Source organism: Anser cygnoides, chromosome 7 (genome assembly GCF_040182565.1).
Source record: "Anser cygnoides isolate HZ-2024a breed goose chromosome 7, Taihu_goose_T2T_genome, whole genome shotgun sequence".
Classification (NCBI taxonomy): domain Eukaryota; kingdom Metazoa; phylum Chordata; class Aves; order Anseriformes; family Anatidae; genus Anser; species Anser cygnoides.
In genome coordinates, this window is record NC_089879.1 from 18,363,922 (window position 1) to 18,387,632 (window position 23,711).

Sequence of the window (23,711 nt, forward strand, 5' to 3'; positions counted from 1 at the left end):
CTGGCCTGCTCCAGACCCTTGCTCCATAGAGAGATCAGCCCGGCTCCTGTGGGCAGCACATACGTCTGGTTCCTGCAGGGCTGTGGGCTCACAGGGCAATGAGTCCACCTGCAGGGCCAGTCACTGCAGCCCCTGCCCTCGCCCTACCTTCTGCCCGTGCGGACTCAGCACCAGCCCCGCACGCGGGTGTTCCCCTTTCCTCCCCTCTGCCCGCACCATGGCGCCTATCTGAAGGAAGCAGGGCTTTAGGGATTTCACAGCTGATGACTCGGTGGTGTGCCTGCACTTCCTTTTCAAGAGGGATGGACAGAACAAGGGCACACCAGCGGGGCAGCCCCCTGAATCTGAGCAGACCCCGCTGGGGTGTCGCGCTCCCTCCCCACTGCCGCCAGGGATGCCCCCTGCGCTCCTGCTGCCGATGGCTCCAGAAATCACCAAGCTGGCTTAAAAACCCCGAGACTATGCAAACTGTCTGGATACCTTATTCTTTGCTGTCTTCTTATTGTTTTGGTTTGTTTTTTAACATCGATGTGTTGAATTTCAGGTGTTTGTTTACAAATACGAAAGCTAGAAAATGACTTAAATACATAGACCAAAGGAAGGCAAGCAGTCTTTCGGGATCACTGAGAGCCGCTAGCCCAGGCTTGAAGAAGCTGCAGCCCTGGGAGGTGTCAGCAGCCACCGGCTCTGCAGAGCGGGGCTCCCTGCCCACCCTTCTGTGGTCCCTGGCACTTCCCCTGGCAGGGGACCTGCTGCCAGTGCCAGTGGTGGAGCACACTGGGCTCGGTCACCCTGGAGGTCTCACCCCAAAACAAAGTGACTTTGAATGCCCTTGACAGCAAGGTTTCCTTTCTTGCCAAGAACAAGCCCCAGGGTTTAAAATAAATGCAAATTTGTGGGCGGGGTGGTAATGGAGGAACAGAATCCATTTGGGAGAGGCAGATTAATACATTAACAATTTAAGCCTTCCATCATTCCCTTAGCTCTTGCCCAACCTATGTCATGGGATTTGGCTTAATTAGCCTTCCTGAGGGTCCTTGTCCCCTGCCTGAGGAGTCCCCTGGTCTGGGTGAATTCTCCACTCGCTATTCAGGGGTGCAGTAGTGCTTCTTTCACTCGAGTGCCCAGGAAGGGGCATGGCATGAGCAGGACAGGCATCCTCAGGTGGCTTTGCGCCAACTCTCCTCTAGCAGTTCCTTCCCTCCATTTAGGAATTTTTTGGCTAGTGCTCCTATGAAGCAACCTCACATGAACCTGACCTTTATCAGTAGAGGGGTCTCCTGTCATTCTGCCTCCTTTCCAGTGGGGAGATGATACCCTCTGTGAAGCTGTGAGCCATTTGGGGGTTTTTCTGTGAGGCTTTTAGGAATAAGTTTATGCAGTCAGAAGAGGACCAAGAACTTATGACCTTAGAGGGGATTAATAACCTGTAACCAACAGTGCAAAGCCTATGCACCAGCACAGCCTGTTCTAGGAGGCTTGATAGCAGTGGTCCCCACTGCACATTAAGCCACTTTCTTTGCACAGAGGCTTGCCATTTGCACACTGGCTGCCAGCCAGGATTCACATTTACAGGCTGCTCCCAGTGATGTATGGGTTGAGCTAGAGGGTTTTATGTCAGGGTTTCATAGCAATGTTAGTCCCCACCTTCATCTCTCCCACCCCACACTTCGCTTTAGAAATTCAGCAGCGGCACGGCCACCACAGCCGTTCTGTGACCAAGGCCACCGTGCAGCGTCTGTGCCATCGGCAGGCACCTTGCCCCGTGAAACTGCGACGCTGCGAGAGCTCTGCGGCAAGCCGAGCTTCTGTCAGGGGGCCTGAGGGCACCACGGCCTCTGCCTCTGGGCTTTTGGGTGCTGTACCTTCAAATATTTGTCCCTGCTGGGAATCAGAGAAGGTTTCTGGCTTGCTTCCCCTTGGCACCACCCCTGCTGGTGTGACGAGATGACCCGCCCGTGGTGCCCCAGGGCCTGGTGCCACGCCGAGGCAGTGCCGCAAGCCACGCGGGATGGCTGGATCCCACCTCCAGGAGATCACTGCCAAGCTGCCACAGGCTCCATCTCCCTTTTTCCAACTCCTCCATCCCTCTGGCTCCCCCTGCAGAAACATCTCTAAGACGAGCTGTCCCCCGGGGGAGGCAGCAACGCCCGTAGGAGCCCTGCGGGGTGAGAGGGCGATCTCAGGGGATTGCTTGCCCTGGGGGAGCGTGACACGCACGGTGTGCTGCGTGTGACACCCGATGGCATTGCCAGCAGGAGCACTGTGCCGACGTGGATAAATGCTCCTGGTTTTGCTATTGCACTGACACATCTCTGTTCTACACGGGGAAGCTGGGGCACGGAGCAATGCCTGAGCAGCTCAGCCGAGGGCAGAGAATGAATTTGGGATGCCTGCCAGTGAGTCGGCACATCCTGAAGGTACCTCCAGTCAGGCAAGTTACTCGGCTAAACTGTAACCTAAATGAACGTGGTTCGCTCACAGGACGCAGGGTAAATCCTAAAGGCTGTGCTGCAATGCTGATGAGCGAAATCCACCTCTGCAGAGCGGTCTGTAACAGGGCCGATACCCAGCCTCAGCACCACAGAACAGGGCTGATGCTCTGCTCGTTCCTGTACAGAGAGGAATTGCACCAGGGGGAAGTGCAGTAGTGGAAAAGGAGCTCACAAAGACATCAAATATTCATGTGCAGTCTCTAGGTCTGGAGTGTATTTCATAAAGATAGATGGAGGAGTGTTTTATCAGCCAGCAGGAGGAGGGAGTACTAGTAAGTCTCAGTGTAAACAAGCTCTGCGCAGGAGGTTCAGCCCACAGACATTTATCCATCCATCAAAACCATTTGACTTTTTGCCCTCTTTTCTGGCAAAGGGGACTGGTAACTTCTCCCTGCGTGGGAGCAAACAAGGTGTACGCAGCAGCGATTGACTCACCTGGTGTTTGAGACACACATCAAACAGCCTGCTTGCTGCATTTTGGGGCCCCGTGAGCAATTTATAGAAGGGTTTGTGCAGATAAATAACCAGAGAGATTTATGTGAGGCAACACAAAACACATGTTTTTTGGCTACAGAGATGAAGAAATGGATGAGGACTTGCAAGCTGTGTAGCTGAGGTTATTTATGTAAACGTTCCTGTTTGGTAGGATTTATTCTTGGTCTTCAGCTTACTTGGCACTGCCTTCAAAAGGCTGCAAAGCAAACAAGCACAGCAGGACCCATCACCTCTTTTACTGTGTTGTCTCAACGGGGTTCGAGTGTACAGGTTTAAAAGAGGTTTGTCACAGTATCCCCGGGTGGGGGTACTGAGTATTGCAGGGTACTGAGGAGCTCTGAGATGACACAAGTACCTTAACCTGATACAGTCCTACATGTGTCTTCTGTTTAAGCAGGCACAGCCTTACACCAATTTTCTTGGTTTTGGCTACCACATAGGCCTGCCCAGCGCCAGACCTGAGGTTTCTCAATGCCGGGCTCTCTGTGATGCTCTCCTTGTGTGAGTCCCCAGGAGATTTGCTGCCGCTCCCTCAGTACAAACCCCCCGAGAAGGGGAAGCCGCCTGAGCGAGAGATGCGATGACAGTTGGGAGCGGATTTTGCATTCCTTTTCCTCCCACACCACCATGTCTGGTATGCATTTGTCTTCTTTCGTTTACTAGAAACACGCTGTGAGGCAGTGTTTGCTTTTGATTGGGAATACTTATTAAAAATGAAACATCAGATGGGGTTGTTGCTCACTAGCCTGCCATGAGCATGATGCGACTGCTGGTTGTCCTCCCCCCTTGCTGGCACTGTGCTGCCCATCGATGGCAGAATGGCAAAGGTCTGGACTGCCCCTGGGCAGCAGGGTTGATTTTGAGGAATGGCTTCTGACCAGGTTTTGGTGCCAAGTGGGAAGTAACTTGCCTCGTTTTCTCCTTTGTCTTCCTCACAGGAAATGCTTGGATTAAAAATGGTCACAGTACGTGTTGAAAATAATACTCATTTTGCAGAAATTTGCAGCTAAGATCTGGTGGCAGATGGACAGGCAGCAGCAGCAGATCTTCTCCTGTGAATGTGGTCCAGTTGGGCTTGTGCTGCAGCTCATAGCATATCTTAGAGCCAAAATTGGAGTGAAAAACAGAATAAAGATGTATGAAGTTTTCTTACATCTTTCTCCAACTCCACCTCATGCTTTTCTAATCATCTGCAGTCTTTAAAAAAAAAAAAAAGATGAATGACTTTCAGCCTGCGGATTGTTAACAAGCTCTTTGCTTGGACTGCCTCCTCTCTGCTGCTGGTTGCATGGGGAATGTTACAAACCAGTGCGCATTGCCTTCTTTTTGGATGGCAACTGTTCAGAAAGGAGAAGCATTCTTATTAATTCAAAGGACAAAGTAATAACTTTGTTTGTGGTACAAATCTTTTGACAGATTGTTCCAGTTAAGAAAAAAGCAATGTTTCAGGCAGACGGTTATGCAAACAGACCACGTGCCTGAGCACAACTTATTTATATCTAATCACAAACTTTATTTTGTACCGTGCACCGCCTCAGCTTGCCCAAGCACAGCTTGCTGTCATGCCCTCCAGAAATTTTGTTGTTTTGGGATTATCCCAATACTCAAAGCTGTGATCTGGGGCCACAAATAGATAACCATCACTCATCTACTAGCTAACATGCATTTGTTTCTTCCCCAGACTTTTTCATGCCTCCCAGACTGCACCTGGGGGAACGGTGACTGGAATTTTAGAAGCCAAGATAGGCTCCACCTGGGATAGCCAGGTGCAGGGTGGGCTTGACTGGTTGTGGTGGCCTATGGGAGCATGGCAGGATGCTTAAATATCAATGGCAGGAAGTAGGTGAGGTTTGCTGGGAGATGTCTGGGATTTGTTCATGTAGAGGCAGTACGTCTAAACTGCATGTAACTGCTCTTTGGGAAGTGGGCTTTGAGAGGTGAGGGAACAAGTCCTGCCTTATTGCTGCTGTCACGTGATGCCTGGGTTTGGAGGTATGGGAGCACACCCACAATGGCTGCATTGTCTCCTTTTTGCTGCTGGAAGTTCCCATCAAACTGCTCACCTCAGGAGTCTCTTTTTTTCCCCTACACCTAAAGAGCACCTTGTGAGTAGAACCTGGAGATGGCTGGCTCTAAAGGTGAGTGTCCAGTCCAGAGAAGAGTGCTACCCTAGCATTAAGAGCTGCTGGCAGAGCAGGCAGGAGCCCACACTGTGCCTGGCTCAGCTGGGGGCCTGGGACTTGGGCAGGCTGTGATGGGATCCTAGTGGGATCTGGTGCCCATTGGTGTTCTCCTCTGTAGTGAAGTCAACCTTGCTGCTGCAGCATCTCTGGGCATGCAGTCCTTCTTGGTCATCTTTCCCACGAGCTAGCAAGCTGCTTTGTGTGAGATATTCGGGTGTTTCTGTGTGTGCCAGTCAGGTTTAAGCCTTGGTTAAAAGTAAATTGAGGCTTCAGGATGGGCTTCAGCTGAGTTGCTCCTGCTTTATGTCTCTACTGTGGGGAGTGAGGTGTGGTGCAAAGACAGGGCAGAAAACAAGAAATTTTCAGCTGATATCAGTTAATCCTCAAGGCAATGCAAAATGATGAGCTTTGGTGCTGGTACTAGCCTTACATCACAGCTGCTGGGTAGCTGGGCAGGCTGCTCGTCCTGTTTTGCCAGAGTCCAAGACTTCAAGACTTGGTTCTGCTGTTCGAGTGGAATGAAAACAAGTTCCTAAAATACCTTGTTCCTATGCATATGGGGGGAGTGAAGTGCATCTGTTCCTGTTAGCATCTCCAGTGGCATGCACCTGGCTGCAGCTTCAGTAATGTTTCTCCTGAAAGGCCTGCTGGAGCCTGTCTGTGCCCACAAATATCTTTTGTCCTCGCTGAAAGACTTTTCCTTCCATTAACATGTTTGGTAGGAATGCCAAGTTCAGTGCATCTCATTCCTTCAGCTATTGCAACAGAGCAAATGGGGTTTTCATAGTCCTGATGTCAACTCCCCTGTGTCCCAGGCTGTCCCATGGCAGTGAGGGCTGTGCTGGGGCCCTTGGGGCCTGGAGCTGCCCTCCTGTGCTGCGGGTGCAGGCTGTGCTGAGTTGTCAGCAGCCTTGTCCCCAGCAGGCCTCGTGTAGCTGCTGATCTGTGCAGTTCGTGAGTTTAGCTCTCTGAGCAGCAAGGTCAGCGTGCTGCTTACCTGCCCTGGCTGGAATTTCTCCCTAAGCAAACAGCCAGTGCTCGCAGACCACCCGTTAGCCAGCAGCCTGTTCCCATTAGCTGAGTGCTAGCGACCCCCACGCTGAGGAGATGAATTGCCCCTGTGCCCTCTGATGAGGAGGGCTTTAATTATGAAGAGAACAAAAAGCGTTTTTCCCCCAAACTTGGCGATGCAGGGCTCCCTGGCCTGTTTTGTGCTTTGCTGGGAAAAAGAGGGGAACATGAGCAGTGTTTTGAGGTTCAGGCAGCCTTTCCATGGGGCTGCCAGCTCGCCTGCGGTGCTTACAGGGGTGCCTGAGCTGGGCCACTGGGGTGCTATGGTGAGGGGAGGAGCTGATCCCCCAGCTGCAGATGAAACCCCCGCACCCCATGGTGGCTCTGCTCTCCTGTGATGGGGTTTTCCCTTCAGAGTGGAGTATCCTGAGCCCCTGGAGGAGCTGGGGCTTAGGGTACTGCTTTCATGGCCTGCAAAGGCTGCATCTAAGTAGTGTCGGCAGATACAAATTTTGCTTACTGCCACTGTTTTGGTGGTTTTAACGCCTTCATGGGTTGGTGTGGCAGCATTTTCAGTTACCAGTTATGAAATTAGTTGTGATAGGATTGTGAATCTATTGTAGCCTATAATAAAACTTGATTTTAAAAGCTTGATTTTAAACTCTAGTGCAAAATTCAAATAAAATGTTAAACTATTCAGAAAGCCTGGCAGAAAAGGGAGGTCTTAGGGGGAAGGTGAAATTATTTTAATGAATTTGAGTTCTTAATATGACGGAATAAATTCAGTTAAAAGTTAAACTTACTTCAGATTCATGGCACCTTGTAAAACTCTCAGCTTTAACAAGGTAACACTACACAAGAATGCTGTGCTATCTGTTCTAGTCAGAAGCCACCCAACATTAGCTTCCAAAATGTAAAGTGAAGTGAGGGAAAATTATATCTTTTAAGTGACCTAATCTATGCTGGTGAGATGGATCTGGGTGGGATTAGCTTCTCCATTGGCATGAGGAGAGACAGAAATGGAGACAAGATTTTGTTTGGTGCTCTGTGACCTTGATAAAGCAGGCACCGCAAATCACTGGTTCTGATCCAGGACTTCGCAACCCTTAACAGGCAGGAGGCGGAAGTGCCCTATCTTTTGAGGAGATCCTCCTGTTTCTTACTTGCCTGTTAAATTATCAGCTCCCAAAATAGCAATGTATAGTAGCCACATTCATAATTCATAATTAAAACTTCTACTGGTGTTCAGGCCCCACTGTTGCTTTGACCTCTCTGTCTCTGCATGAGCATCTATTTCAAGTGATGTGTGCCCTGCTCCCAGGGGAGAGCCCTGACACTCATCCTATCAAGCTAACAGAAGGTCATACAACAGTCATAAAAATTATCATAGATCCCTCCCACATTCTTCATCCATGGCCAAACACTGCAACAGGGAACAATCAGGCTTGTAGCAGGGCATCCAATAAATCTGAAGAGGTATTAGGCAGAACTGAAGCTGTACAGCTGTTAGGGTAGAGGGTAGGTATGTAAGGAAGGTTATGGAAACGAGCCCTATCTTTCCTGTGGCAGTTTGGAAGCAAATCTGTATTCAGGAACATCTTTAAAAGATGTAAATGTTTCATTTGACAAAAGATATTGCTTGCTATTTATTCATCAACTGTATTGTGTAGCGATCCCCTAAATTTAGTGAAGTAGGTTTGTAGAAATGCTGTGCTGCTCATTTGCTTTCTCACTAGTGGTTGTATCAGTTAAGCAGCTTATTCCATATCTGACCCATCCCACAGCAGTATCTCCCCTGAAGCCCTGTGCTGCTCCTTGTCAAAGTCTCACTGCTGCCAGAGGGGCAGGTTTTAGCTTTGTCACCGGGATCCTGGGAGCAGTGCATAATTCAGCCTTTCCATACAGAGGATTTGTAATGTGTCCTACAGGCTGTCCTTCTGCTGCACAGCTCCAGCCCACCCTCCTGCTGCTTTGTCCTGGGCTCTGCTTGCAGCAATGAGTGGGCCTGCCATATCTGCTGGCAATGCCAGCCCAGCAGGCAGCCAGGACACATCTCACTTTGCTGCCTGAGCTTTTTTTTTTTTTGCCTCAACCCATTCTTTACCCTTTCCTAAGCCCCTGGGGCAGGCCTGAGGGAATGCGGCCATTCCTACACATCCCCTGTCTGCTCTGGCCCGGGGCCTGCTTCTGTCCTCAGACTGGGTGATTTGTACCCTGTGGGGTGACACTGGTTGCTGCAGCTAGTCAGTCTGGCCTTAGTGCTGACTGCTGCAGTGACACTAGCTTTCAGGCTGAGAGATGATCCGTACAGGCTTGTTCGAAGTGCATTTCCACTGAAAGGATGGTGGTCATGGCTGTATTTCCCAACGAGTTCTCTACATGTGGTAATTAGCTGGAAGTTAAGGGTATTGGAGGTGTCTACAGAAAATTGCCAATTCTAAGAATTTGGTGTGTTCCTGTCATTGACTGTTGGAGTGCTCGTGTGGGCATTGCATGAACAGTGGAGCGTGCTGCCAGGCTGGGTGTGTGGTGGAAGGGCTCTGATGCTGGAGGTCAGGACCTGTTAAAACTTCATCATGAAGTAAATTGAAGTGTTGATAATGTGCTGCAGGGTTAGGGTCACATGCAGTCACTAGATTTTTCTCAGGGTTATTTTGCTGCTCTCACACTGCTCAGCCTGCAACTTTGTGTATGGGGGAGGGTGTGATGAGAGAGGATTCCAGCTTTTCCCCTACGAGCCTTTTGGCTAAATGTCAGGGGTTGGGGTGGAGGTGTCAGCCACACTGTCTGTGAGGAGGGGAGTCTGATAGTCTGCATCTGCAAGCTGCTGGGGAGCCCCGGTGCAACTTTGGGGTGCAGTGTGTAAATGAGTGAGCGCCGCAGTGGTTCTGGGTCCAGGCTGGCCTGTGAGAAGGGTCCCTCTAACCCCTGCTCACCCACAGGCTGGGCACAAGAGGAAGATGGACTGTGAGGAAACAGCTTCCCCAGGGAAGTGCCTGCAGGGACAGAAAACCAAAACCTCTGGAGCAGAGCCAGGCATTGATGAAGGAAGAAAGCTAACTTCCCCTTGTGGGGTTTGTAGTACAGGAAGTGTGGCCGCTTGGGATGTGTAAATGTAGGCATGTTCTTAGTGCTGTGCTTGTCCGAGAACCCCCCAGATCCAGGGTCTCTCTGTTAAGCAGTTTGTTGGTGGTGGTAGTGGGAGCTGGTGTGCTGGGGATGGTCTGGTCCTATGGCTTCTTCCACTCCATCCCCCCAGTCTATTCCCAGTGTGTAAGTAAAGGGCAGTGGTATAAAATAACTGGAATGAGCTTTCAGCTGGTTCCTTTAGCTTGCCACGTGGCCCTGGGATGGTCAGCGTGGTTGTGTGCTGGTTTCTATGTGGGTATAAACTATTGCTTCAAGCTTCTGTGAGGCAGTTCAGTGCAGCCATGTGAGAAAAGATATTGGGATGTGTCAATGCCAAATACTGTTAGACTGTCACTCGCCAGCTGTGGTCTCTGTAACTGCTTACAGAGCAATATGCACACAGCACTTGGCACGGACTTGCTGGTGGTAGGAGTCTGCTGGGCGACTGCTGGGCAGAAATTGCTTGAAGAACCCATATTGCTCCTTAGGCTTTATTTGGCTATTCCAATGAGATCTGTGCCTTTAGGAAGTGTGGTGCCTGAGATGTTCCAAGCAGATCGAAGTAGATAGTTTTCTTGCGTGAAAAAAATGTCTGGAGTAGAAATCCGGAAGACCCCAGCTGCAGAAGTAGCATCTAGGATGTATGCAAAGTGTTCTGCTTTTATTTCCAAGAGTCTTTTGTTGTGGTAATTGTTATCCAAGTGTTTTTTCTCACCATACTGTTGAGGAGTGGCTCAAAATGCAAAACACTGTCCTTCTAAATGAAGGAGCAGCTGTGTGTGCTAGCTGGGTTGCTTGGTTTTCTGTCCCAGGAAAAGGGGAACCCCAGTGCTCAGCTGTTCCTAAAACATTGCTGTTGGGGGGGAAAAAAAAACTAACAGACACAGCAGGAATTGTGAAGCAGACAACTGTGGGGCTGGGATCTCTTCCCTCACCCAGCTCAGCACCTGTGTGTTTGCAGCTGGCAAGACAGGGTCTGGGCTGTGCTCAAAGCCAGCCCTGGTGAGTGGCCTGGTGGCAGGGCCTGAGAGAGGCAGGAGGAGCTGGGTCCAGCCGGGACTGGCAGGGAGCTCATTACTGCTGAGGTTAGGCTCACTGCTTGCAAAATCAGGGAACAAAGGGATGTTATCTGTGAGGCTGGTGAAGCTCAAATGAGAACCCATCCCACCTTAGTCCATGATGCTGCAGCATTGTCCTGTGAAACCTCAGTGAAACACACAGCAGCTGATGTGCTGATGGCAGATGTGTGATGTGCAGCTGTGAAGGCTTGTTTCACTTACTGCTGAAAAACTGCTGGTCTGCCTTCCTGGGCTAGTATCCCCCTGGGGATCAGTAATACTGGTTTATGTACTGGCCTGAGTGCCTGTTGGCTTTGTCAGCCCAGAGCCCTCACACTGCTCTGTTGTGTTCAGCTGGGGGAGAGCAGAAGTGGGTGAGGTGACATTACCCAGACCTCTCTTTTGGGCAGCGCCCAGTGATGCAGGCAGCTCTGCGCTAAAACGAAGCTCTTGGTAGCAGACTGAGCATATCAAGCACTCAGTGCCCTGGCAGCACTTCTGAAAGCCAAACCCAGAGTGAATGACAAAGTGTTTTTCCGTTCCCTGGAAAGTACATGCTCCCAAACTGCTTTCCTTGCTGCCCGTCTATTCACTGTGCATGGAAGATTTGTTTATGTTAGGCTGTGTAAGAAATATCTACGTGTTATCTCAGAGCTGGGCAGATAAATCCAGAGGAAGATTTACTTGAGTGTAAATCAAAGGCTTTGTTTTCTTGGATAGTTCTTTAGTGTCTTGAGTTGAAATCCATCATGTTATCCCTGCAGCACTCCAGCATTTTAGGGGAATTTGGAAACTTTGCCATCTACCACAGTTTGTAACAAGACTGGAAGCAGTGAACATATTGCGGTCTTTTTCTACTCTTAGAGCTTCTGCTCTGCTGTCTTTCATGAAACTTTTATTTTATGAATAATATTTAAAGAACTCTGAAGCCCAGATGAGAGCTGTGCAAATGATATATAGCCCAAATCCATGGCATGCACCTCTAGTTGTGTGAACTGATTCTGTAGCAGCCCTCAGCTGAGCCTGTTTAACTGTATGCAACTGATGTGCTCAGGGCTGTATTAAACCAGCTTTCCTGTATAGGAGCAGGAGAAAAACATGCCCGTGGCTGCTATAGATCTTTTTCCAAATCATTTCAGGCAGGAATTATAAGGACTTCAATTTAAATTATGTAAAATGCAATTGTTCCCTAATTCCTTGCTGCAGGTGCTAGATTTTCCTGCATTTTATCATTTACTCATAGGTACCAGACAGTGTGCTGTGCTGCTCCACCTGCACCTGGCATTTGAGGAGGTTGTTGGGAGCCACAAGCTTCCTACATGCTCAGCAGATTTGTTACCTGGGCAGAGAGAACAATGAGCTGCTGCTTGTCCTCAAACCTTGTGGGTACATCCGTGCAGGTAAGGCTTTAGAAATGGGTGACGCTTGCATCTCCAGCTTCTGCTTTTGAAATATGCATGTAAACAGAATATAGGTCTCAGTATATTCCCAGCTGGAGATGGGCAGTCCAAGAAATGCTGCCAGAACTCTGGAGATTCACCAGAACAGTGTGGGTCTGGGTTATTTAGAGAGTTGAGCAGGATCAGTTCTGGGTGTTGACAGACAGTTTATGGTTTGTGTATAGCAGCTTGGCTTCCTGGGCTGATCCTCATGTTCAGTGTGATTTGGAGGCATTCCTGTTGAGAAATTGAGTCCTGCCTCCAATGCTGCATCCACAGGGCAAGCTGTAGACTCGCTGCTGTCTGCTTTTGCCAGCAGCATGAGCACTGCTCAGGTGATCACATGTATGCAAGTTAAATCATTCTGAAGTATAACCAAGTAGTTGGTAGTTGCCGATGCAACCCTTCAGACTGAAAAGCAAAGTGGCCCTGAGGCTGAGCTCTGCATCTGGCTGTTGGGCTGGGGGGAAGCTGAGTGCATGGGGCTGGTCTGGAGGAGAGGGGAACTGACTCTCAGCCAAAGGCACTAGCTAGGATCACAGGGAAGGATGGAAAACCAGGTGCAGGAGCAAGAGTGGTGTTTCCATGGTGTGATTCCAGCAACAGGGCAGAGAGCTTAAGAGATAAAAGGTTAATTAGCTAGAGCCCCGGGTGTTGTTTGGTATGTGCCTTGTGTTAGCATCTTTGAGGAAGCATCTTCCTTTGAGATTTAAATGCTGGGTTCAAATAGCAGTCAGGACAAGAAGTTGTTTCCCATGTCACATCAAACTGGAAATGGCAAGATATCCAAACCAATTGGATTATTGCACTGTCAGGTGCAGAAGGCTGAGAATTGCTAGCCAATACTTTCTTAAGCTGTTTAATTCAAGTTGCTGGTGTGTAAAGCTGCTGCCTTTATTTTCACTCAGAATCCCTAAGGATCACCTTCTCTTCCTTTTGGCTTGGGGATCATCAGAAGCAGAGCTCAAATGGCCAGTCCTCTTGCACAGCACCTTTGAAACAAGGCAGCTTTCTCAGGATTTGTGCAGCTGCAGGCTGTCAGGCACTCCCAGATTTTATATTTTATTCTGTCCATGTTTCTGGCTCCAGCATCACAACTGAGAGCTGGACAATATTGTTCCTGCACTGCTGCTGGAGGTTTCTGTCTTGGTGCTGATGCTGACAAGGTTTCCTGTTGGCATGAGGCTCAAGCAATCAGTACTTGCCTTTGCATCATAAAGTATCCTGTCAGTGTATTGCTGGTGCCTATAAAGGATATTGCTTGCAGAAGTGAACTCATCAGGAGTTTAAGATGCCTTTTTCTAAGATGATGGGATTGCCCAGGAATTTAATGTCTTCTAAAACCCTTAACAAAATGGTGAGCCTGCTCTTGCATTTGTCTCAATTGCACACGAGTATATTTGGGGGGCACTGTTAGTGTCCATTATCAGACAGCTCTTCTCCCAGGGAATTCCTTTTTCCATGGTGTAAGTCTGTCTCAGAAGTCAATAGCAATTCAGACAACTCCCATGAGCAAGTTCAAATTAGTTATCTTCTGCTCAGATTAAAACATCCTTGGCAACTTTCTGGAAAGTCTGGATAAATAAGACATTTAAAATCTGTTATGGAGACACTACTTTGTCAAAGTTTTATTGGAAGCAAGTTAATACTGGACAAGAGGCAGCTTTGAACTCATCAATTTAATACTTTAGGGTTAAATGGGGTGAAAATGTTGCCCATGCCAAAAGGAGCACTGAATCAGTTTTGCTCAGAAAGCAGAAATACAATTCTTTTGGTTCCACCCAAGGCATAGACAGTTAGTGTGGCTATATGCCTATTCAACTTCTGTTACTGTTTAAGTAATAACATGCTGGATCTTTTATTTCATTCTTCAGGGTTCATTCAGTTTCCACCATGGACTAGGGGTGATAACTTCAGAGCCTTACATTCTGCTTTTCATGTCATTTTTTCAGAGCCATTTTCTCTGTCCAGATCTCCCTGGCACAGCTCTGTGCCTTGTTTCTTTTCACCTAGTTCCAGGTAATCTCTTTCTAGCAGACATCAGATGAACAGAGCATTTCAGAATTTTGCCTATTTGGAAAGGCCCTGCTATTACAATCTAACGTAAAATTCACTGCGCTGACCCAGTCTTTGCTTCCACAGGCTGCATCATCTGTTTCTGGAGTCACCTACACAGATGCTGCTCCCCTGGACACCCTCTTGTATGGTTATAAGACCTAAAAAAATATTTCCACTTAAAACTGGATGACATGGTGTGATTGGCTGACATGAGCAAAGAAGTGCCTGACCTGTCAGTTGTCAGTCTTAAAAGCAGATTCCCTTCTTGAACCTGCCCAAAACTTAAGAGGATAGATAGTATCCCGGCTGATGGCAGAGGCAGGAGGGGGCTGGGATGGAAAGCTTGCTGCTGTCTCCAGCACTTGCGATTAACAGTGTTCATGAACAAATACCTGCAGCCTTTTTGCAGACCCTGTGTGAGAAGCTGAGGATTTCATTAAATCTGTAATCCTTTGCGTATCTACAACTGTGCAGAAGCAAACATGAGATTTCCAGGTATTCCCAGTTCTTGGAAGCATTCACTTCCAGCATAAGACCTATTTGAAGGAAAAATGTCCTGTTGTCTGATATTTCTTTGAATTCTGGGAAAGATGTAGTGCTTTGTAAATGTCCTAAACCACTTGTGAGACCCCCTATAAGCAATTCCACTGCCAGGGCTAATCCACAGCCCCTGTCCCAGCCCCCATCTGAGTTTTTCTGGTCTCCCATTTCCTTCTGGCTTTTTTAGCTAATCTCCTATTCAGCCTCTGTCTCCGTATACTTGTCACTTTGGCCCATCTATTGATTTTTTGATGTTAATTTCTCCAAAGCACTGGGCTGAGCTTGAGTGTATGGAATTTTCTAGGGAATTTTAGAGATCAAAAATTGCTGTCTTGAGATTCCCTTTCTGAATGCCATGCTATTTGTTGTCTTAGTTAGTGCTTTATCCCTTCCAGATGTTTTCTCAGACTTCTTCCCCTAGGAGGTGCTCTGAGATAATTTCCCACTGTTGATAAACTGGTGAGTGTTTTCTGAGTTTGTTCCTGAAATCTTTGTTTAAACCACACCAGGACAGCATGCTAGCTTTTTTGATGTTTTTCTGCTATAATCTAATACTTGACAGCTAAGACTCTCACCATGAACAGAATCTGTTCAGCTTAGTTATTTTGTAATCAAAGCCTGGGAAGGAGAAAAAAGAAAAAAACTCACTGGAAAGAGTCGAAGTCGCAGCCTGAACCTGCTAAAACGAAGAATAGTATAATGCATTTTTTAAACTGTAATTCTGGGCAAATATCCTTTCAGAATGTGCTCTGGGATTGATGCTTGGCAGAAAATCATGACTGAAGACAGGGATATATTTGGCCCCAGTTAGGATTTCCCTTCGTTTTGTAGCCAAGTGCAAAACCACCATCCAGCTGCATTACTAGATATAGCACTGACCTTTTTACCTTATTGGACCATAGTTTGACTCTTAATTGAAATTGCTCTATAATTACACCTTATGTCCCAACGGACGCTTCTGTCTTATAAAACCAACACAGCATATTGGAACAATCTGCTTGCAAGTGATACAGAGCAGGCTGCGAGGAATGATTGCCTCTCATCTCCGTCGGTGGTGACTCCTCCTGGATGCTCCTCCAGAGCTGCTATGGAAGGAGATGTACACCTGGGTTTTACACGGGTCAGGGAGGTCCTGGCTGGTTTCAGGGGAGTTGATTCTTCACTTCAACTGACTGTCCAGGACATTCCCATGAAACAAAAGCAAAACCCCAAGGCAGCTGGAAAATTTTTATTGAGATCTTATGGCAGGAAAAAGTTGTCTGTGGAAATAGCCTGGTCCTTCAGGCCTGCAGTGACACTAGAACAGAGGGCACATGTGCAGATACACCCTGATGCTGAGTGGCAGGAACCTGGGGCTTCCTGGCTCCAGCACTGGCATCTTTGTCCTGGCTGTGTTTCAACCACACAATAAGAAAAGTACTTGATTTCCACCAGCCTCACTGCTGTCTCCCTTGCAAAAACTTCCTGTGGGACAGTAAGTGCCAGCTGCATGTTTAGCTATGCTCCTGATCAAATTTCAGGAGAACAAGGGCATAAATGTGCTGCTAGGTTTAACATGTTCACTCTTGCCTCCTGTGGTTCTGATGCCTTCTTATTGAAATAAAATGCAACTTGCACCAAAAGGCTCAGTGAACTTTGCGGCAAAGAATATAGTGGGATTTCTGTGGAGGATCACTTGCATTTGCTCTCTGTACCTTGATGTTCTGCCTAGGAAGGGGGATGCACCAGTGTTTTGTAATACTGATGGCTGCAGGCTGTGTCAGCAGGCAGTGGATGGGCTCTGGCTGATTTGGCAGTCAGGTGTGAGTAAGGTAATGCTTTCCACCTAATGAGCAAGACTAAGATGAGTATTAAAAGAGCAGCTTCTGTAGCTGAAATGATATCTGTAAAATACAGCACAGAAATGCTATAGTAGCGAGCCAATTATGCAGTGTAGTAGAGCTGAAGCAGTAGTCATTTGGCATGAGGCATGCAAAAACTCAAGTCAATTATTCCTTCCTGAACTGTCCAAACTACCTTTAATGGTCTTGAGTAATGGGATATCTGTCAGTCTTGCCTGGACTGCTCCTTGGTTGAGAAGCTCTTTCTTCCTATCTGTCTGTGTTCACTTTTGGTCAGATTCATCCAGTTTCATCTGCTCTGGGCCTTCTTTCTCTCACAGATTCTGCTTTATACATGCCTGAGCTGCACAAACAGCCTGTACCTCTCTAGGAAAGTTACCTGTCCCAGGAGGGACTTGCCAGTGCTGAAGATGGGTTATCCATCATGATCAAAATGTGTTATGGAGACAAGTGTGGAGTCCTGGGGACTTGCCTGAGAAGTTGAGTAATTGGTTGCATGTGAGGCTGCTTAATCACTGTCAGTTTGTGAGTTGAGTGGATGAAAAGTCTTGTGGTGGTTTGGGGCTGTCTGGAGGGGATGTGTAGTGTTGCAGAGCAGTTGGGGAGATGCTGTTATGGTCAGCATGAATTATGCTGGTTAAATCATAGGAATATGATGTAAAGGCTGTATCCATGTCCCAAAACACATGCACATGCTCAAGATGGCACAGGACTGATGGACAGATAGGTAGACATTTGTCATTGGTGCTCATCTGGGGGGAGTGTGAATAAGCTATGATCACCTCACATCAGGTGGGCACCTAAAACTAGGTGGAAGAAGCTGGGCTTTGATTTCTCAGCATGGCAATTCTTGTCCTTTAGCTGTCTTATCTGTAAATTGGGGTGATTCTGCCCTACCCTCACAGGAGCATGTTAAATTTAGTGTTTGTGGGGCACTGAGACTGAACAGTGGTGAGCAGAATAAATGAAGGGAGGTGAAAGTAAGAGCTCTGTGCAGACAGCAAAGCTTAGAAGCCCATGCTGAGCAATGGAATTTGAAAGAAAATAGTGAGAAGCTGTTAAATGAGTACTGTCCTTCCTGTGTGCTGACTGAGGCTGGGATCTTGTGGAGCAATAGTCCATGAACTGTATTTTAATGCTAGCTACACTGGAAGTTTCTGTTATAATGGTTGGTTTGGCTTTTGTTCAGTATAGCTCAAGTGGGGATGGGTATAAATACTGTCATGAGGCATATGAGGAAGATGCTGAGCACATAGGAGATGCAATTGATGCTCTGTGTGTGCTGACCCCTCTGAGCAGCTTTCCTCTTCAGCTGGGCTGCTCTGAGTACATGGGTGAGCACAGGGATAGTGATCAAGAGTAATTTTTGTAAGAAATGGCAAGCCTAGAATGATGGGTATTATCTTTCTCTGAAGAACTTGTGGAGCCTGATGGCAAACTGCCATTTTGCCAGTTGATAGAAATAATTCCCCTGACAAACTATTTGCAACTACTTGGTAATCAGCTTTCTCCAGCTCATGTCATGCCATCTGGAAATGCCCAAAGCCTGGCTATTAACGACTGGCTTTCAGCTCAGCAGGAAGACTTTGGGCTCTTGATTTGCTGATTTGCTAATCAAAGAAGCAGGCAGATGCTGCTGCTGATGGGGCTTGTGGTGTGAAATAAAGCATGCTTACATCTGAGGGCAGCATTACTGTATGGGGCACTCCAGCTCCCACCAGCCTCCTATCCACCCTCCTGTGTATGAAAAGCAGGCTGTGTACACTCGTGAATCAAGCATGGATGGGTAGCTCCCCCCTTCCACTTGAGATTGTTTAGGTTTGGGGTTGTCCAAGGGGCTTGGGGAATGCAGCGCTTGGCTCCCATAGTGGGCTGGTACCAAACACCCCTGCAGGCAGTTTGAAAGCTCCAGGAAAAGCTTTGTCCAGAGCATTAACTTGATTTTTTTTCTCTTTTAGATGAGAGAAAAGAGTTCAGATGTTTCAATGCTTAAGGAAAACCTATAGCAAAACCTCCCTGCCAAACTTAAGCACCACTTTGTCCAGGAGCTCCCTGTTCAGTGCAGGACCATGTCCCCAGAAGAACCCCAGCTTGCACTGACATGAACCCTTCCCATCTTCCCGCTCCGGATTGTCCTGGTGCTTGGCTGACCCTGTGCTGCTGCTCCTATGAACTTTCTTTTATCAAGTAGTGAGGCTTAAAACAAAATCCAAGATTCTCATTTCCTTTCCTGAACACTTACTCTGGACAAAATATCCTACATGTGAAGAGGTAGGATGAAAATCACAAGACTTTGACACCAAAGAGTTCTTCTCAACTTTGGCCCAAGCTTCAGGTTTTTGAGAAATAACTTTCATTGGTCATCCCAGGAGAGTGCTTCTAAACAAGTATGTTTTCCACTGATGTTTACAATAAGATGGAGTAGCCAGAAAATCTGAAACCAGAGAAGAATTTGGTCAGTGTCTTTGCCAATGGGGAAGTTCAAGTAAATAAAGAGCATCTGTTATGAAAATATCTTTTGAGAGGTGTTGTCCAGCCCAGGCTCTCAAAGGCTGTTAGCACCAGTGTTGAGAACTCCTGGCATATCTTTAGTTTGTTTCAACTTGTTCACATGCATCTAAGTGAGAAATGGACAGTTTCACAAAGCCTTTTTATTCATTGCTATACATGTTTCATATTACAGTTTTCTGTATAGACAATTACTTTTTCTTGATGTTACTGCTTTATGTTTACTAATAGTCAAGAGTTTGCCAAAAACTGATGCCTTTCTGGGGCCTTTACTGCAGACTGTTGCTTTCTTTGTAATTACCACTGATTCAGCAAAGCACTTCTAATTTTTTGTATATCAGACCAGCTTTTGACTTTAGGGATATGCCCGTACATTTACCTTGAAGTCTGCAGTTTACTGGATTGTGGCCTAATCTGGGAGTAATCTTCAGCCCAAGTGGTCCTGAATAATTAAGATATCATTTTTTGGTCACCAAATGAAGTGCTAGTCTGTTTAGGGTTGCATCTCAGCAATATTAACGCCTGTAGCTGTCTGAGGCATTCAGCTCCCTACAGGACCAGCTCTGAGCACAAGCACTTGCTTATCAGGCAGCCTTCTCACTGGCATGGATGTGAACTTCTCTTGAGACTTGGAGCCTGCCCCAGAAAGATTCATGTAGACAACGGGGATGTGTTAATCTGTGAACAATCAGTCTGGTAAAACCAGATCAGGCTCCCAGTCAGATCTTCTGTTCATTGTTCAGCCACATGGCGGCATTCAGCATGTGCAACCACAACTGGTGATTTAAATGCTCATTTGCCTTGTAATGAGCATGCCACTTACCTTCAAATTTTACTAGCTCACAAGACTTCTGAAATGTATGAAGCTCACTTTAAAATGTTTTTTGTTCCATGCTCAAGACAGAAGAGCCTCTTAGCCTTGTGATGAAGATGCCACTTTGAGTTATTTGCAGTTGATTACTGTTTTCCACCTTTATGTGGTTAATGCTGCTTTCCAAGACAATATGGAAAATTCAGAGGTCATGTTGCTGCTAAGTCAGCGCATTAAGTGCATGTTAAGATGTGCATTTAGAGCATGGAGAATGTGAATTCTGCATGACCAGGGTGCCAAAAGGAGATGGTAAATCCTTCAGAGCAGGGAGAAGTTCTGGTTTAGAAATAAATACAGCAAAAGTTTTCTATATTACGATGTGCTTCATGCTTTACCGTAGTAAACAATTTACTTTATAAGCAATAGGCATATGTTCAGAGAACTCCCCTTCCTCAGTCCGAGTTTCCATCACTGCAGGCAATGTACTCCACCTTCCTGCATGTATAAGGGGGGAAAAGATGGTGAGAAGAGGGAGGTATCTCTACTCTTTTCCAATTGCTTCTTGCAAATGCAATGCTAAACGCTGTCAGTGTGCAGGAGGACAGTTCTGGGAGTACAGCAACCCATCAGAAAATCCTGTCAGAAATTTTCCACCAAAACTCATCAAGTTTCCCAAGGAGCCTGTAGGAGGGTCTGGCAGGCAGGTAACAAAGATGATTCCTAGCAAAAAGGTTTATAATACTGGCAAATGGGAGTTTTGAAGCTAATCACCAGCATCTTGGTTTATGACCTGACTGTGGACTTCAAATGTATGCAAAAATAACAAAAACCTCCCTTTGCTGGCAGGGATTCCTCAACTTCTTTAGAAATGTCTCTGCTCTGCATACTTATCTACCGTATCTTGGATAAGACTTTTGTCTTATCACCTTGCCTTACATGGTGTTGAAGCAGGGGAGATGCATCCTTGGGAACACTTTTTCTGTTCTTCTGAGAACATTGTAGAAATTTAAGTGCATTTTTGTATTGTGGCTGAACTCTCCCTGTGAAAGTGATTGGGTATTTCATTAGGAGCTTAACTATTGTGGAAAATCAATATATGCACGTGCTTTATGCTGGCTGGCTTGATAAGATGTCTTCCCTTAACTTATAAACCTGATCTCCTTGGACCATTGTTAGTTGTATGTGGCATGTTAATCGAGTGTTACATAAAGTTTTGACTGAGCTTTCTGCTTTGGGCTGTGTATGGAGTCTACCTGGGTAGCTGTAAGTACAGTTTAAGCTCGGTTTGTCCTCACTGTGAGCCTTCAATGGATCAGATGTTTACTGGCAAGTATCCAACACTCAGAAAACATCAATGCAAATGAAAGGAGTTATGCATAACTCTGAAAAACAGTTAATTTAGTAAGTCTGGCCACCAAATTCTTGGCTCTTCTCCTATGGCTGCATGCTTTTCAATCATACTGAGCTGTGGAGGGTGTTGGGGGAGAAACTACAGCAGCTAGACTGCAGAATGGTCACTAGTTATCAAAGAAGGGGAGATATAAGCTGCTTCCAAACTTTCTTCATATCTAAGTCTGTGAATGGTCTCCTTGTCCTCTCTAGGAGCATTTTAGGGACTTCTACTGACCAGTGGATGAAAACTTTTCCGTAGAGCCCAAAGTGGCATACTGACAGCCTTGACTAGTACAAGTTCATTGGACTAGCCATATAACAATGCTCTGGAAATTCCTTTCAACAACAAGATTTTGTGGTCTAGATTATATTGCTGACAGAATATCCAGAGGTTTTGGTCAGTTGGGAAATGATTAAGATTTTTTTAAAGGTGTTTTTTCATATTGGTTGTTCTCAAATGAAACACAGATGCAAGACTGCTTGAGCTATAAATCTGGCCTCAATCATTCATTTCAACATCATACTGTGCAGAACGGCCTCCACTTAAGTCATTTCCAAATGACTGAACTTCACATTTTCTTCTGTTATTGTCATCAACCTCAGCAGATGTCATAATCAAGGAAGAGCCACTAATGAGAAGCTGCTGGTAAATTTGGCATGTCTCAGTCACTTCCACGTGCATACCTGGAGAGCAGACTGCATCTACAACTGCCAATGTGAATCAAAGCAAAACTAAGAATGAGTGGGTACGTTAGCTGCTCTTGCAGACTGCTCTGTATAATCAACGTAGCCTTGTCAGGATATAGGCAGGAGACAACCTGACTCGTGGAGAAGGTGCACATTTTGGACCAGATGACCTCCTGAGGTGAGGTACCTTCCAACCTTAACCATTCCAGGCTTGTGGTTCCACAATTACACTGCAACTAGAGCTGGAGACAGTAGCTGCTCAGCATAAGCGGTTTGCTGTAAGAACTATCTTATAACCCAACTTCAGTCTGTTTTAAGATTTTTCACACACTCACTAACTCACTACATCACTGACTAGTATAAAGTATGAATATCTTGCTGCTCCATTACGTCTTTTTTTTAAAATGTTTATCAAGATGGCAAGAGATTGTTCTCTTGCTGTAAATGGTGCAGTCACTGTCTGTTTCTTTCCACTAACTTTTTACACAGCAGGCATTTTCCAGATATTGACATGGCTAAACACACTTGTGTCTACCTGTTTCCCAACAGATTTTTCTCACTGATTGAATTTGAGTAAAGCAATGGAGAGATGATAAGAAAATGGAGAAGAAAATGTGTACATTTCTGTTGATGCATGTTTTCATCCCAGCTGTTCTTTTAATAGTGATGTCTGAGAGAATTTTGGACATGTCACTATTGAATCAGCTGTGACATCCAGTGAATGACAGCCCATGCCTGATATGCAAAGCCAATTTTTTTTTTCAGGCTAAGGGCTGTCCTTAGCCTCCTTCCAACATGCAGGTTCCCTCTGTTTGGATCCTTGTGATGGAAAAAGCCAAGATGCCGGTCTGAACAGTCAAATGCTTTGGACCAAAAAATAATTCAAGAACCCATTGTACTTTATGATCACACGGAGAGGGGTAGTTGTGAAACTGAAAGTTGTTTGCAAACAATTTGTTGAACCAGAGACTAAATTACCATCTGGCCCCTTTGTGCAGCTTTCCCTTTCTGCTGTTCTGCAAGTTCTTGCACATGGGAAGATTTACGTTGTTGATGTAGAGTGATTTTTGAGCCTGTGGCCAATGCTAATTTTGTGAGGAAATAAATTTTGGGTTTTGTTTCACTCTGAAATGAAGGTAATGTATTAAAGTCAAGTAAGGTCACACAATCACAAACCATGCCATGTGCCACAAAGCCTCAGCATTAAATTACTTGCACTGGGTATCCAGTGTTAAGAGCAGTTTGGCAATCACCTGGTGCTCTGGTCCCTTGGGAGAAGTTATGTTGGGCTCTATTAAATTAAGAGGGGTAAATCCCCAAAATCCACCCAGAGGAAGCTTGTAAACAGGGAAGTGAATGGTTGAAAACAAAATGCTGAAAAGCTGTTCACCAGCTCTAATTATTTAACTGACACTGTGGATACTGCAGCAGAGATGATGATTGGATGTGTTAGAAGTCTGGATTGAATCCAGACCTCTAGGATGATTTTCTGTGACAGTTTTTGGTTAATTATAAGAACCACATAAAAAAAAGGCACAAAATTCATCCTGTTCTGTTTAAAATTTTTCCCTAGTGTGTAAGACCTTCTTTAAAGGTTACCCTCTGATACGTAACACATCCTGTGTCATTTTGCTAAGCTATGACTCTGTAAGAAGTGGTTGAAATTTACAGCTTTGATTAGTCATAAGCTCTAGAAGTGTTTATTTTTCTCAGTTGCTCTTGCTGTGTAATGAATGTAACTTTGAGTACCCTCAGACTCTAGCCCTGGACTCTGGCAGCCTGCTTCTTTCCAAGAAATAGCACATCAGTTACACCGTGCTGGTAACATGAATTAGGTCCTCCTGCTTATTACAGAAAAATAATTTGCAGGCTGAGGAGGAGAGACTAGAACCAAAGTCTCACAAGGTCATTTCTGGCTAAACTGAAAATAAACCTGTGTTTTAAAGGCAACTTGAGAAAATTGCAGCCACTTATCTGTATTGGCTTGCAGAAAGGAGCTGTCTGCCTGTTTGAATGCGGTGGTTGCAAACTGGGGGGTTCCTGTTCCATAAGTAAGTCATTTGT

General features: G+C 46.3%; 1 long non-coding RNA gene across 4 annotated transcripts in view; it reads left to right on the forward strand.

Moving 5' to 3' along the window:
• The first annotated feature begins 4,821 nt into the window (after positions 1 to 4,821).
• Positions 4,822 to 23,711, forward strand: part of LOC106045245 (uncharacterized) — a 37,515-nt gene continuing 18,625 nt past the window's right edge. The window contains exons 1-4 of one of the 4 annotated variants that reach the window (XR_001212688.3): positions 4,825 to 4,982; positions 5,088 to 5,128; positions 11,615 to 11,771; positions 18,208 to 19,077. This is a non-coding gene — a long non-coding RNA (uncharacterized lncRNA). Of the gene's footprint in view, positions 5,129 to 11,614; positions 11,772 to 13,952; positions 14,046 to 18,207; positions 19,078 to 23,711 lie in introns of those variants that run through there. The other 3 variants (XR_010832888.1, XR_010832886.1, XR_010832887.1) reach the window with 3 other exon arrangements.